The 15,565-nt window shown below is 42.9% G+C and overlaps 1 protein-coding gene across 2 annotated transcripts in view; it reads left to right on the top strand.

The window, feature by feature from the left end:
• Positions 1 to 15,565, top strand: part of VIPR1 (vasoactive intestinal peptide receptor 1) — a 118,859-nt gene that overhangs the window by 23,094 nt on the left and 80,200 nt on the right. The gene's annotated exons all lie outside the window — the stretch shown is intronic.

The raw sequence follows: 15,565 nt of genomic DNA, 5'->3' as shown, positions 1-15,565 counted from the left end.
AAAATACTGCAAATAAGAAGCGGGAAAAAAAGATTTGTTCTCCATAACCAGTCTGTGTAGAACTAGATATTTGGGCCTTAAATTGCAGCCACAGAAATATAGCTTTTCACAAAATAGACAAAATCTTTCTGACGGTCATCAGAGAGAAGCCTAGGAATTGACTAGGGTCTGTAAGGACATTGTGGAGTCTGTGACACTGGGATAGTTGACAAAGGATGGGACAAAAGCTTGTCAGAAACCATGGGACCTATGACATATCACACGGGGTCAAAATACTTGGTTCCTTATGAACCCTCCTAATCTTTGTTGGGCTTTTTTTGCCCTCGATCTGTAAACAGGATAGCTAGATTGTTAAAAGAAGAATCCCGAGAATTGCACCTGCTCCCTTTTCTCTTGGCCAACTTGAAATCATTTTCATGCAGAATTGTAGGCTGGTTGAGGCTGGAAGGGACCTGTGGAGTTCATCTGTTTGACTGTGTGAAATTTAGTTTGACCATCTGCATAGCCCCAACCATTAGTTTCGTCTTTGGACCTGCAGTACGAGTGGACCCGACTGATTTGACGAGACAGTCCTGAAAGTCTCTTCTGTAAGTCACGTGACCATTCCCAAGCAATGCTTTACATCTAATCCTCATTTATCTCATTAGAGAATTCAGTCATAGGAATTTGTTAAATTTTTTTTTTTTCCACATTAAATAGATATCCTTCGTAAGAAATCTTCTTACAGTTTAGGCACTTGCTGGTTGTGATTGATTAGACTTCTTTTTTCCCCTCTCTCTCTCTCTGAGTTTAGTTGGAATGTTTTGTTTTGGCACTAGCAGGTTTTCCAGACCCTTAATCATTCTTATAATGCCATTCTCAGTGTTTGTGGAGTTGGTTAGCCAGGGTATATATTGTGGCAGCTACCTGGAAACTAGGTGAAATCCAGACTGTTTCCAGGTCAATAGACAATTCTTTGACTGAAGTTTGTGTCTTACAGTTTACCCTGCAAAAGGCTACTTCCTCCCTTAAAGGGGAAAAAGTGGACACCTAACTATGTAAATGGCCTTTTGCTATATAAAAGATGGTGATATGGCTCTTCTTTGAGCTCAAGTTCTGTTGTCCCCAGGGTTGGATTCAAAGGGTACTTGAAGAGCACTTACAAGTAAGGCAGATTTCTACACGACGAGGGCTGTGCAGCGACCAGTCACCCAGGAAGGTTGTGCAATCTCCATACTTGGAGGCTTTTAAGACTTGGCTAGATAAATTTGTGGCTGAGCAAGAGTAGCGTTGGTGCTAGTCCAGTTTGAAGCTGAGGGCTGGACCAGTGCACTCCAGAAATCCCTTCCAGCCAATATTTCTGTAATTTGGTGATTAGATTAACACTAGGCACTCACTTCCTTATCTCCTGTAGTCACCAGGATGACTGCTGAATCCTTGCATCAGTATTGGGATATTCCTTTGACCATATTTACTACTGAAGAGCTTGTTAAAACATTAATTATAAGAGAGAACTCACAGCTATGTTACTTTGCTGTTATGTTGGATGCAGTTCCACCAGCTTACAAGTGGAGAGAATTAGTTAATCAGGCCATGATTGTGTTATTAGCTGGAGGCGTAATACTAGTGTCACTAATGCAGGATTTAGCTTTTTCTGGGGCTCAGGCTCTTGCATTCAGCTTGCTATAGCATCTGACTGTATCAGAATTGTTTTGTCAAAACCAGAAATCGTTGTTCAGTACCACTGAGAGAGTATCAGTATATTCCTAGGCTATATTAACAAAAATGACCACTCTTGTTATGGGCTTTGTGCAGAGCCGTGTTTGTTTATGCATACACAGAAGAGCTGAGTGTCAGTCTGAAATCACCCCACTTCGTAAGGTCATTTGAGAACTGAATTCCCAGTGAAATCAAAGGGACACCTGAAAGCCTCCTCTTCTGTTATCACATATTATATTCAGTGTTTGAAAGGCACACAAGACAAAGGATGAATAAGCAACGGGTAGGCCTCATTTCTTCACAGCCATTTTCTTTTTCTCCCTTCTTTCACTCTTCTGGAGGTGAATGCTGTGGAAGTAGATGTTCCCTGTGCTCCTCACTGATACTCTTGCTGCTCAGCATGCTGCTGCTTGTCTCTCAGCTAACTCAGTTTACCTACTTGAAAGAGTTTTGGGGAGTCAGCAAGATGTTTCATACTTTCTTCCCCAGAAACAAAGTTGGGTTTAGTTTCTCTCTTTCCCCCCACTCCCACTCTCCTCTCCTCTCCTCTCCTCTCCTCTCCTCTCCTCTCCTCTCCTCTCCTCTCCTCTCCTCTCCTCTCCTCTCCTCTCCTCTCCTCTCCTCTCCTCTCCTCTCCTCTCCTCTCCTCTCCTCTCCTCTCCTCTCCTCTCCTCTCCTCTCCTCTCCTCTCCTCTCCTCTCCTCTCCTCTCCTCTCCCCTTCCCCTTCCCCTTCCCCTTCCCCTTCCCCTTCCCCTTCCCCTTCCCCTTCCCCTTCCCCTTCCCCTTCCCCTTTCCCCTTAGTCTGGTATCATTGCTGTCTCTTGAGTTGATGTGAGAAAGCATGCAGCATCAAGGGATTCTGGAGAGGAGCCAGAAGTCAGACTCTGGATGAGAAGTTTCTGGGCAGGTAGGGGCTGTTAAGGCATAGAGGAGGTGGCTGTAAAGGGCTGATTAATCCTTATTGAGGCACCATCATTATCCTTTAAATTATCCACCTCTGCCCCTTTTTAGGGGTCCTTGCCCCCATCTCTAGTTGTGGGCAGATCTTCATCGGCCGTTTTCAGGCATGTGTGCATACGTGTGATGGATTCTGCACCACCCTGCTCACTCAGGCCACCAAGGAGCATTGCCCTCTATGGGGATGTTCAGAAAATGCCCCCGTAAGGGTTTGCTGGAGACGGAGACCATGTGAAGAAGAGTATGTTACCTGTAATATTTCAGTTGGGCAGCTTTGGTTTATGTAGTGCAGCATCCCTCAAGTTCAATCAGCTAACGGGTCCTTCTGTTCTGTCATTTCCAGCAGAGGTTTTGGATTCTCATGGACATTTTTGTTGGTCACTCCCTCTTTCCTGTTCTCTTTTTATCTCTGCATTTCATTCCATCTTTAATAAAGTAAGTGGATCCTTAGCTAATACCTCTGCAGACCTCCCTGCGGCTCTGTATTTCTGCCTTCATCCCAACTTGCAGTCTTCACACTAGACACTTAGTTTCCTTTCAGTTGTTGTATTAATCCCCGTATCTATTGTTAAAGCAGTCATTCTTTTTGGCATGCCATCAGACTGAAGCTAGGAAAGATTAGATCCACTGATTTTTCCTCTCTCCAAAAACCCCCCAGGAACCTTATTAAAAAACCCTATCTGTTACATTGCCACAATTTACTTTTGATAAACCACATTTTGTATTTTATCTAAATCTCCCTTTGCTGCCATGCTTTCAACTACTCTTTCCTTCAAGTGGTGTTCAAAAATTTTGTGTACTTTTGTGCTCAGATAAACTGGCTGATAGCTGTCTCAATCTTTTTTTCCCCTCCCTCCTACATATAAAAAAGCATTACATTTGTTGACTTCCAGCCAGATGGTACCACTCCCACCATCCGATCTAAGCATGTTGTTCTCTTCTGAGTGGCTTTCAGCTCATGTACAACAGTTTCTATACCCTTGTTTGCCTTCACAGTCAGGCCTGTTGTTCTCAGTTATTAAAGCTAAATCATTTTCACCATGTGTAATCATTCCACTTTGTATTAGTAAAATTATATTTTAACCTCCTTTGGAGAAGTCAGTGAACAGAATTGGGGGGTGGGGCTGCACGTGACTTAGTTTTTGGGCCTGTGTTTAGTTTTGTCTTGAATTTCAGCACTTTGCATAGCAATCTCAATTTTTTTTTCCCTGTTTTTCTCTTTTTGTTCACATTGCTGAAAGACTTTTTGTGCTTAGCTTAGTCTTGACAGCAAAGGCTAGACTTCTGTTAGCGCTCAGAGGTTTGCTGCTCCTTGTACTGCTCTAAACATAGTTTTCTTTCCAGAGCCATCAGCTACTCTGCCCAGGTGTTCTGATCACTCCTAATGTCCATCTCAGGTTTTATCTTCCTAATTATCTAATCTATTATTTTCCTCATATCCAGTATTCCTAAAATGAGATTTGAAGCCTTGCTCTTGTTCCCATGGAACAAGGGCCGATTCCTTTACCACTCTTTTTTCCATTGAAATTCTCTTTTTCTCTGTTGGCTGTTTCGTGGCTGACCTGGGCATTTTGATGAGAACATTTAAATATTTCATAAAGCAGGACATCTCTAACAGAGGTGGGCATCAGCATACACTCCATATGGAAAGGTCTTTTAGAGATGGCAAATGATGGTAACACAGAGTGTGAAGTATTTAGGAATTACTTGGGAATGCTTTTGTCTACCTTTGGTATAAGCAAAGAGTTTTGGGAGGCAGGCAGACCAACCTGACATTTTTGTTGTGGGAGTTTTTTTGCAGGTTGGGGTTTTTTGGGGTTGTTGGGGGTTTTGTTTTGGTTTTTTCCCTAGCTACTAACTTGCAGTGTGATCTTGGGTTTTCTGCCTTGCTTTCTCCATCTGTCAAAAGAAGCTAGAGATAGTACCTCTATAAAACATCTTGAGATCTACAGACAGTGGCATGACCTGAGAGAGGTCTTGTGATACTGTACCGATAAGATTTGGTTTTGCCATGTAAGTGTTCATTTCCTGTGTCATATGTGCCAGTGTATATTTTCCGTTTTAAATAGACAAAGCAGAAACATCTTCCCTCTAAGCTTTTTCCCCCATCTGTCTTGTTAGCAGGTAAGGAGTGACAAAAGAAAATGCCCAACGCAATAAAGTAGAATTAATTATCTGCCTGAATAGCTGGTTTGTCACAATCTAGTTGTACAGTGGAAGGCAGCTGCAAGTTGACTTTGGTTCAGGGACTGACAGGAAGCAAAGCTCTAGCTAACAGCCAAGCTGGGACAGTGAGGCCCTGCAGAAAGCATGAGGGTGAGATCCTTGCTTCCTTAAAGCCATTGATAAACGCTTTTCTGGCCAAGACTTGCCATATTCAAAACATGGAAATTGTTAGCGGGTTGCTTTGATTTGTAATGCAGATATTTGTAGCCTCTGACACTTCACTTTGATCATCTGTTTCACTTAACACTCAGCTGTGTACACAGCAGAAGTAACAATAGTTGAGAAGCAGCCTTGTCACGGCACCCTTGCATTCTGGGATCTTGAGTCTTTTCTGAGCGTTATTAAGAGGAAAGAGCTTGGGGCTGTCAGAGAAATTACAGGTGGCACTCGGGCTCCTGGGAAGACATCCAGTGCTCTTCAGGTGGACGTGTATGCATGCCTTGTTTAGACAGTATGTGTGAGCGTGTGTCATGTCATATTTGTTAAATTTTCATGTGTGTCTAACGCTCTTAAGGCTCATGTTACAACCTGTTTAACTTGTTGTGTTAAGTCCCTTTCAGCCAGGAACAGTGGAACCACGTTTTGAATTATTCCCATGTTTTCATACTGACCCTTCACACAGACCACTCAAAACTGTGCAGGGTGAATGCTGATAGTTTCAGCTCTTGTTTATTGTCTCCTCCAGGAATGTAAGTCACTCCTAAAATCTCCATCTTTAGTCAGTTCACTAAGTCCTGATGAGAATATGTTCCTCTTTATCAGGTATAAAGAGTATACTCAGGTATACTATGTTCTCTATGTAGACTAGACATTGGGCACAGTGAGGGTTATCAAAAACATCTGAATCCAGAGCTCCCAAATGTAAATGTAGTTAGCAGCTTTCCTCTAGGAGGGTGCTGGACATCCAGACAATGATCTCTAGCATGTTCTGTTCTTCTAAATCAAGGCTGTGTCAGTGTGTCCATCCTACGCTGTCTTGGGTAAGGATCTCTTCAGTTCCTGTCTGCATAGATTTCCCCATTCTTGAGAATCTTTGTTCTTCATGGCAGCAGTGCTCTCTGTGGTTGTCCTAACCCTGTTCTCCCTCACACATTTTAGCAAGTGACTTGCCCTTTTGCTTCCTTCCATCCTCAGCCAAAGAAGGGAAGGATGGCCCTGTCCTGATTTGTTGAAGGTGGCAGCTCTTGTGCTTGGAGTTGCTCCAAATCACTGGGATACTCTTGACTCCCTCAGTGCTAAAAACAATGACTTGATCCTTTGTTCTGAAACACAGCCTAGGGAGGAAGCTCATCCCAGTAGGCTCTTTTTCCTGGATGACACACCTGGATGTTTCAGATTGCGAAGAACCTTTCTCTAGAGATCTCTGATGCTTTATAAATCCATAAATAATGTTCTCACCCAGAGCCCTGTTGACTGAATCACTTCTGCTTCATTTAAAAGAGGAAAGATTAATTTCTTCTCAACCTCTGAATGAACCAAGCTCATCTTTTGCTGACATCTTTGTATTTTTTGTACTCTCTCTTGTAGGTAATCAGTCTTCTGAAGTGAACTCTTTGAAATGAGATGCATTTGTAGATTGTTCCAGGCATGTAACTGGATTTCAGTGGAAAGCTTTGAATAGTGGCACAAACAAGCCCTGCTAGGGGAACTTTTTCAGGAAGTGAAGTGATGTATGAACAGTAAAATCATCCTGGAATTGATCCTAATGTTGTTTTAATAAAAGATGTTGAAGGTATTGATAGAAGGTTAAAACCTTATCACCAACTGTATTATAGAAAGGTGCTGTGGTGACTGCTGGAAGACATACACCATAGAAAGGATTATTATATACAAGTCTGTCTTCTTGTTTTTCTATAGTTTTTTGTTCCTTTATCTCCTCCTGGTTGCTCTTGGAGAAGTGGTACTGACCTTGACAAACCTGTGCTCTGACCCAGTTTGCTTTTTCTTAGGGTTGCTGGATCACAAGATTGGAAGATCCATGTCCTAAAGTCACTTGCTGTTTGGTGAGCTCAGGAAAGTTTCAAGCACCAAGTGCTCCAAATGCTGAATGTGTGCAGTTTTGACTGTTCAGCTGGAGACGCTAAGGCTGCTATGCTAAAGCAAGGGGAGGGCACCCAGTAAGTGCCAAACACCATCTTTTGTCTACGTTGCTAGCTGCCACTGAGCTTCAGAGTGCCTGCTCTGCCTAGGAAAAACCATGCTGGGGACACTGGCTGCTAGACTGTTCTGTGACATTACCACATTGCTGTTCACAGTCCTTCCCTGAGTGCATGAAAAAAATAAAAAAACCTGCCTGCTTCTCTCTTCAGGTGAGAAAGGATGATCAATGTGAAGTAGACAGGTGTAGACATTCACATTATAGACAGGTACTTTTGCTTATGGATTCCCAAATCATGTTTCTGAGTCCTGGGGGGTAAAGCAGTTCTGGATTTGCATTTCCTTTGTATTTCCCCTGTTCCTGTAGTTGGATGAGTAGAAGCTTTGGAAGTGAATTTCCTCCAGAAGGTTTGATCAGTTTACTAGTTATGTTTCTGAACAATCTTTAAGAAAAGGAACAGAGTTTTCCTCAAGCAGGCTTTGCTCCTTAGACCTCAAGGTAAAATGAAATTAAAAGCAGTCAACAAGCAGTTGTTCAGAGAAAACTGCAAGTTATTTTGCTGCCCTCCAATATCTACAGGTCGGGTGGCAGAGTTCACTTCTTTACTTCCTTTGCTGCCTCTGTGTACTTTCGCTATTGTTCCTTGCTTTTTTTTTGTCAACCGTAAGAGACATATTAGACATATTATAACACTTTGTTCTTTACTCTGAATTGTAGATCTAAACATCACTGATCTCAATGTTGCAGCATCCCTCTATTTCTGCAGTAGCCTGAATTCAGGTCCTTCATCTGAGCTTTCTGGAAAGGAAATTCATGCTTACCTACTCCAGATGATAAAAGTCAGGAGCTAAATGTGCTTACCCAGACATTGGAGCTGTCTTCTACTTAGTTGTGAGAATTTACTCAAGTGCTACCTCTCTTTTAATTGCTGTGTGTCATTACTGCAGTGCCAGTGTGTCACTTCTTCCTTAAGTCCCTAATTTAGCTCTGCTTTCCAAGAGAGACGTATACAAGCTTGTCACTAAGGAGTTAAGCAATGCAGCTGCTCAGCTTCCCTTTCCTTCTGGTTCTCCAAGCTCTTTGCAACACACTCTGCACATGTTTCCTTGATCTTCCAACCCCTCACACAGAAAGGGGAAAATCAGATGAAATGAAGTTTCTGTGCCTGCAAGCTGCTGGATTGATTTGGCCAAGTTGCCTTTGTTTAACAGGGCCTGCTTAGATGAGCTGGAAAAAAACATCTGCTTTCCTTGTCAGATGATAGATCTGTTATTGGCATGATTATATTTGGCAGAAGCATAAAATGGAGTGGTTTGAACAGCAAAGTGAGAGTTAGGATACTTGGGTATTTGCCTGGACCTCTTTTATTTGGAAAAGTCTCCTAGGGACACATGCTGGGGACCTGTGCTCTGAGAGTCCCTTACTGATGGCTGGTTGCAGAGTAGTGTATTTACAACATGAGTAGAGGTCATAGCAGAATATAGCTTGCCTCTGCTTAAAAAACACTGGTTTTGCAAGTCCTTTATTGATCCTACAAAGACCACACAGGGTGTTTGGTACGTTCTGAATTTGGTCTTACCTCTCAGTTTGTCTATATTCTATATTACTGCTATCTAATATTTACTTCCCCATGCTGTCATGACATGTTTGTAACATGGTTTTGGAATCTTAGACAAAGGTCCTTTAGAAGAACAAATAATCAGAATATTCCAGAAATACTTTCCTTTTTCCTCAAGACAACCAGAGCTTTTGCAGCTTTTAAGTTTGGCAGTGTTATTGTTGGAAATTGTGTTACCCATCAGCATAGGTAAATATCCTGTGTTGGTGTCTTCTTTTGGCCCACTCTCTTTGCTCATTCTTGCACTTGTACACAGTATTTTTTGGCTCACTCAGAGGGTTTTTAGGAAAAAAACCTGCATTTTCCTGAGGATGTTCAAAAGGGAGAAACTAAAAATAAGCTGAAAATCTAGTTTTAAGACAGAGCTGGATGAAGTTATGGAAGAAATCATAGCCCAGATTGTTGTGTAAGAAGTTCCTTCAGTCCTATGTTCCAACAAATAATGACCATAAATGAAAGCCCCTGGACTGAAATTAATGGTGAGCTCTTCTGGTAACTAACCAGAAGTAGCTCCTTCAGGTTACGCTACTGAGGATTGAAATAAGACCTGCCTACTAAAATCTTTTATTTCGTTTGCTTTCCACATGAAAAAGGGTTAAGAAACTCCATCTCCACCTAGAGCAGTGACTGAAGTCAAGTTATAGAAACCATAGGAAGGCAACTGATGCTCTTGTCTTACACCGCAGAAGTTATGTGAAGGTAGCAATGGTATAAGAAATTTTCATTCAGCTAACTGGAGGTGTGTACCCCTGTGTCACTACTGTGTGGGCCTTGGGAGCTGAACAGAAATGAATGAGGCATGAGGGATGTGATTTCATCATCTGTAGGCTTTTCAATTGTACTCCCTCCTTGTTTGGCTCCAAATCCTATTATCCCTGTGGTCACCCTAGTCACCCTGTCTGCTGGAGTCTCCATACCGTGAGCACCAGGTGAGCCCAGGAACACTCTGGGATCAGGAGAAAGGGCATACTGAGGCTCACATCACTTCTTGTGGGCCCATACTCCTGCTTACCTACAGCTGTGGCTTTGCTGTGAATCCTACTGGCCTTTGAGGAGTTGCCATGTGAGCAAAGGAGTTGGCCCATGGTTAGCTTGGCTCTGCTAATGGCAGACAGCATAGATGTGGCTCATTCAGTGTGTGACAATCCTTTGACTTGTATTTAATTAAAGAGTGTACACAATGGCTTTCTTTGCAGTACCAGACTGTGCAATAATCCTCTAACAACTGTTGGGATCCAGCGGGAAGGAAAACTCTCATTAATAAAGTCTTTGGGGATAATTCCACATGAGAGTTGCTGCAGAATTCAGAGCTGCAGGAAATCACATCCAGAAAAACATTCCTTTTATCTTTCTGCTCAGAGCTTCCGAGTGTGCAGGAAAAACGACCCCTGACAAACTCACCACAATTTTTATGTGGTATCTTGGGCATGCCAGGAGGGCTCAGCGAAGGAGGGTTTACTTAATTTCAGCTTCACCCACAATGGATATGCCCAGGAAACTGGATTACTGTTCACTAGCTGATGTTAATGTGAACTAACCAAAGCTGGTCATGCTTTTCCTTTATCTACGCTTTTTGGATTGAAAATGTGAATTAGTGTAGTCCTCAGCCCCGTGTCTGCATGGCCAATTGTCTGCTGCAGTGAAAGATGCCAAAGCCCAAAATCTCTGCCTTTTCCACAGGAAAAAACAAACAAAACAAAACAACACACCAAAAAAACAGATGTGGAGAAGAAGTAAAGATGTCTATAAAGTCTACTTCAAGCTTTTCTAGGAGGAATGCACCAAGGAAGGAGAGTTATTTAGACTCTCGCCCTGGGGGAGATCCCCCTTGACAGGCAAGACTAGCAACTCCTGTGGGATCTTTTCAGACATGAGCATTTTATCAACTGGGAGGTGCATTAAGGCAGCTGAACTTGTCCTGATCACCATCATGCCAGCCGAACTGATGACCTACCAACGAAAAAAGGCACACGTTTTTCTGTTTCCTAATGATGCCCAAAACTGTGTGTTTGTTTGTTTGGTTTTTTTTATTCCAGCTGCCTTTGTTAGCCTATAGCAATGATAGCTGTGATATGTGAGGGTTATTAGTGTTACCACTAAGGAGGTACGGGAGGGTTGCTGTCATTGTTTGGGTTATTTATTTACTTGTTTAGTTAATGTGGAAAATGAGCCATAAACTAGGCCTCCAATGTGAGTCTGTTGACCTTGATGGTTCAGTTAAAGGTCTTTAGATGTTAAATTCACACATCACTGACCTTCTCCAGCTATTTTAGGCATTTTAGTTTGAACTGGTCCAACTACAGTCAGCGAAGTGGGATGAAAGCCTTCAGGGCTGATGCTCGCTAGCTCTCTGTGGACTAGAATGGTAAAAATCAGTTCAGACTAAACATATAGCTCTTAGCCAGCTAAAATGAAGGAAGATGTATCCCACTGAGAGAGAAGGTGAGATACATGTCGCTCTTTGTTTGTTTGTTTATAGAATCATAGGATCATTTAGGTTGAAAAAGACCTTTAAGATCATGGAGTCCAACGTTAACCTAACACTGCCAAGTCCATCACTAAACCATGTCCCTCAGCACGGCATCTACACCTCTTTTCAAATACCTCCAGGGATGGTGACTCAACCACTTCCCTGGGCAGCCTGTTCCAATGCTTTGACAACCCTTTCAATGAAGATATTTTTCCTAATATCCAGTCTAAACCTCCTCTGGTGTAACTTGAGGCCTTTTGCTCTCGTCCTATCACTTGTTACCTGGGAAAAGAGATGGACACCCACCTTGCTACAACCTCCTTTCAGGTAGTTGTAGAGAGTGACAAGGTCTCCCCTGAGTCCACTTTTCTCCAGGCTAAATAACCCCAGTTCCCTCAGCTGCTGCTCATACGGCTTGTGCTCTAGACCCTTCACCAACTTTGTTGCACTTCTTTGCATGTGCTCCAGTACCTCAATGACTTTCTTGCAGTGAGGGGCCCAGAACTGAACACAGTATTCGAGTTTTGGCCTCACCAGTACCGAGTATGGGGGGACAATCACTTCCCTCATCCTGCTGGTCACACTATTTCTGATACAAGCCAGGATGCTGTTGAGCCTTCTTGCCCACCTGGGCACACTGCTGGCTCATATTCAGCTGGCTGTCCACCAAGCCCTCTAGGTCCTTTTCTGCTGGGCAGTTTTCCAGCCACTCTTCCCCAAGCCTGTAGCATTGCATGGGGTGGTTGTGACCCAAGTGCAGGACCCAACACTAAGCCTTGTTGAAACTCATACAGTTGGCCTTGGCCTATCGATCTAACCTGTCCAGATCCCTCTGTAGAGCCTTCCTACCCAACTTGGTGTTTTCTGCGTACTCACTGTTTGTTTGCTTTTCAGTATCTAATACTGCTGCAGATAGTTTAATTTATATGAGGTAGATGTTTTGGGGTTGGCAAGTCCAACATATGATTTACATGAGCCTGTGCCCACTGGAGTGAAAGCTGTTGGCCAAGAGGGATACCCTAGGACATCTCAACTGAAGGTAGATACCTCTGGGAGACTATATCTCACCTCAGCATCTGGTTTTTCTTGGAATCAGTGAGGATCGGGCATCTAAATACTCCTTCAGTCAATGGAGCCACCCACCTTGCTGCAAGTCAGCACCAGCACTAAAAAAAACAAGATCACATGTATCTGGGTGTTTTAGGTATTGGACATTCCTTTTCCAGTCATTTGCCTAACATGGATGACTCCTATTAGACTGTTTGAAAACAAGGTGAGATTTTAAAAATTACATCTATAATCAAGTTTACCTGAATCTATCACAAGCCCACTTTTCATAGAACCCTAGATTGGTTTGGGTTGGAAAGGACCTTAAAGATCATCTAGTTCCAACTCCCCTGCCATGGGCGGGGACACCTTCCACTAGACCAGGTTGCTCAAAGCCCTGTCCAACCTGGCCTTGAACCCTTCCAGGGAGTGCTCGAGCAGGTCCATGTCCTTCTGATGTTGGTGCCCCCAGAGCTGGACACAGTACTCCAGGTGGAGTCTCCCAAGAGCAGTGCAGAAGGGAAGAATCCCCTCCCTCGACCTGCTGGTCACACTTCCCTTGATGCAGCCCAGGACATGACTGGCATTCTGGGCTGCAAGCGCACATTGCTGGCTCATAGTCAGTTTTCCATCCGCTAATACTCCCAGGTCCTTCTCCGCAGGGCTGCTCTCAGTCCACTCCTTGCCCAGACTGTATTTGTGCTTGGGATTGCCCTGACCCATGTGCAGGACCTTGTGCTTGGCCTTGTTGAACTTCATGAGGTTGGCACAGGACTACCTCTCAAGCCTGTCAAGGTCTCTCTGGATGCCATCCCTTCCCTCCAGCATGTTGACCGCACCACATAGCTTGGTGTTGTCCACAAATTGGCTGTGGATGCACTCAATCCCACTGTTCATGTCACTGACAATGATGTTAAACAGCGCTGGTTCCAACACCGACCCCCTGAGGAACGCCACTTGTCAGTGCTCTCCACTTGGACACCAAGCCGTTGATCGCAACTCTTTGAGTGCAACCATCCAGTCAATTCCTTATCCACCAGGTGGTCCATCTGTCAAATCAATGTCTCTCCAATTTAGAGACAAGGGTGTCGTGCGGGATAGTGGACTTGTGCACAAGTCTAGGTAGATGTCATCAGTTGCTCTTCCATTATCCACCAATGCTGTAACCCCATCGCAGAATGCCACCAACTTTGTCAGGCAAGATTTGTCCTTAGTGAAGCCGTATTGGCTGTCATCAATCACGTCCTTATTTTCCATGTGCTCTAGCATAGCTTCCAGGAGGATTCACTCCATGATCTTATTGGGCACAGAGGTGAGACTGACTGGCCTGTAGTTCCCTGGATCTTCCATTTTTCCTTTTTTAAAAATGGGGGTTATGTTTTCCCTTTTTCAGTCAGTGGGAACTTTACCGGACTGCCACAGCTTCTCAGATATGACGGATAGTGGCTTAGCCACTTCATCCACCAGTTCCCTCAGGACTCGCAGATGCATCTCATCAGGTCCCATGGACTTGTGCACCTTCAGGTTCCTTAGATGGTCTTGAACCTGATCTTCTCCTACAGTGGCAGTTCTTCATTCTCCCAGTCCCTGCCTTTGCCTTCTGCATCTTCGGCGGTGTGGCTGGAGCACTTGCCGGTGAAGACTGAGGCAAAAAAGTCGTTGAGTACCTCAGCCTTCTTTTTTCAGAGTACCAACGATGAATTAGCCTCATTTTTTTTGGAAAGGTGATAAAACATTTACTCTAAAGTAAATATCAGGCCGTTGAGATAAATAAACAAATCAACCAATTTAGACAAGCATTTTTAGTGGAGGGAAGATGCAGCAGTGAAGTACTTGCTAATGGGCTTGTTAGAAAAGTTACTGCATTAAAAAAAAAAAGAAAAAAAATGTTGTAGAAGTACACAGTGCTATGCCAACCCTGATCAAAGTTAGAGCTGTATGAATTAACTTATAAAGTGAAAACTTGAGTTATTTATAGATGTAAGATGAATTTGGCAATAGTTTAAGTCCAGAGAGTTAAAACTTTGCTTTGAAAAAGAATGTTTTGAAAATATTTCAGTCTTTATTTCTACAAAAGTGTTCTGCAAATCTCTCATGCTTCCCCTCATGCTTTTTTAAGGTTAAAATAAAAAGACAAGTAGTGTAAATCAAAACAAAATGAATCTATGGTATTGTAGATGAGCCAAGATAGAATTCCTAAGATCTGTTTCCCTTTGGGAAAAAGAAACATTTGAGTACCAAAACAACTTCAAATAATTCCCCCCCTTCTCATGTTTGCTTTTTTATTTTAATTTGACTAGAAAACCACATAATTAATTGTTTATACACTACTAATCAAGGCCCATTCTCAACCTAAAGGAAATTACAGTCTGAACAAGACATGGGGTGAAACAGGGAAGAGAGCAGGTTGGTTTAACAAATGGTGAGAATAAATTTAATGTGCTAAATTATATTATAATTTTAACCCAAAGTGCAATTTACATTAAACACTTGTTCCTTCAAAGCATTTCTGGCCTTCTGTCTTACAACCCTGTCTGGCAAATATATGGATAGAGAAATAGCTTACGCATTTTGAAGCGAGATATGAAAATATTTTTTTTTCCTTTCTCTTTCCTCTTTGACTACTTCTGATGAAAAGATATGCTTTTTCCAAAATCCAGCAAGAGTGAACACTGAATCAATGACTTCTTATGGGCAAAGGCTCATCGCATGTCCTCAAAATCTGTCCCTGAAGCTCACCCAACTGCATTGCATTTAACAGTGACGATATAAACTCAAGCTGTGACTTCTGCTCTCTCCACATCATTCCTCTTCACCGTCTATTTGCAGCTGAGTTTCTGAATAGGTTTCTCCCTGCTGCATGTTGTTTCCAGTCTCTTTGAAAGAGATGGGGTTTTGTGGAGCACCGTCTGTACCAGGACCTCGATTTCTGCTTGCAGTTGCTCTAGCAATGAAGCAAAGTGTTCCCTCCAAGTTGAGAGCACATTGGTGACAGAGGAACACTGTGTTATGTGACCTGTTGTCCAGCTCATGGTTCCTTTTTTGGACTGCAAATAGTCATTTGAACATTTTATGATTGAGGCAGTTCATGAATTACATGTTTTAAGGGGTCCGTGATTAATTAATTACCTGAACATTTATAGCCAGTTTGTAATAGTTCTATTACAAACACAGGTCTGACTGAGGAGAAACCACTTGGGGGAAAGTCTTCTCATTGGGTATTTCCTGCCTTTTAGCTTCTTGATCTCCTAATCTGCATCAGAGATTTTGTTCTTATTTGATTTTGTTTTGCTCTGAATTAGCATGAAGCAGGAGGCAGGCCATGTGAGAATGGAGGGAATAAATCGTGTAAGCACAGATCCCACTGCTCTTGGCATGAATATTAAATAAACTGCCATCTTCCTGCCCTAGATAGCTGTTGGTGTTAGGTTAGTCAGGCAGGGTTCCTGG

Source organism: Strix aluco, chromosome 1 (assembly GCF_031877795.1).
Source record: "Strix aluco isolate bStrAlu1 chromosome 1, bStrAlu1.hap1, whole genome shotgun sequence".
NCBI lineage: Eukaryota > Metazoa > Chordata > Aves > Strigiformes > Strigidae > Strix > Strix aluco.
Note: the sequence above shows the minus strand (reverse complement) of the source record. Positions and strands in the feature narration are given on the sequence as shown.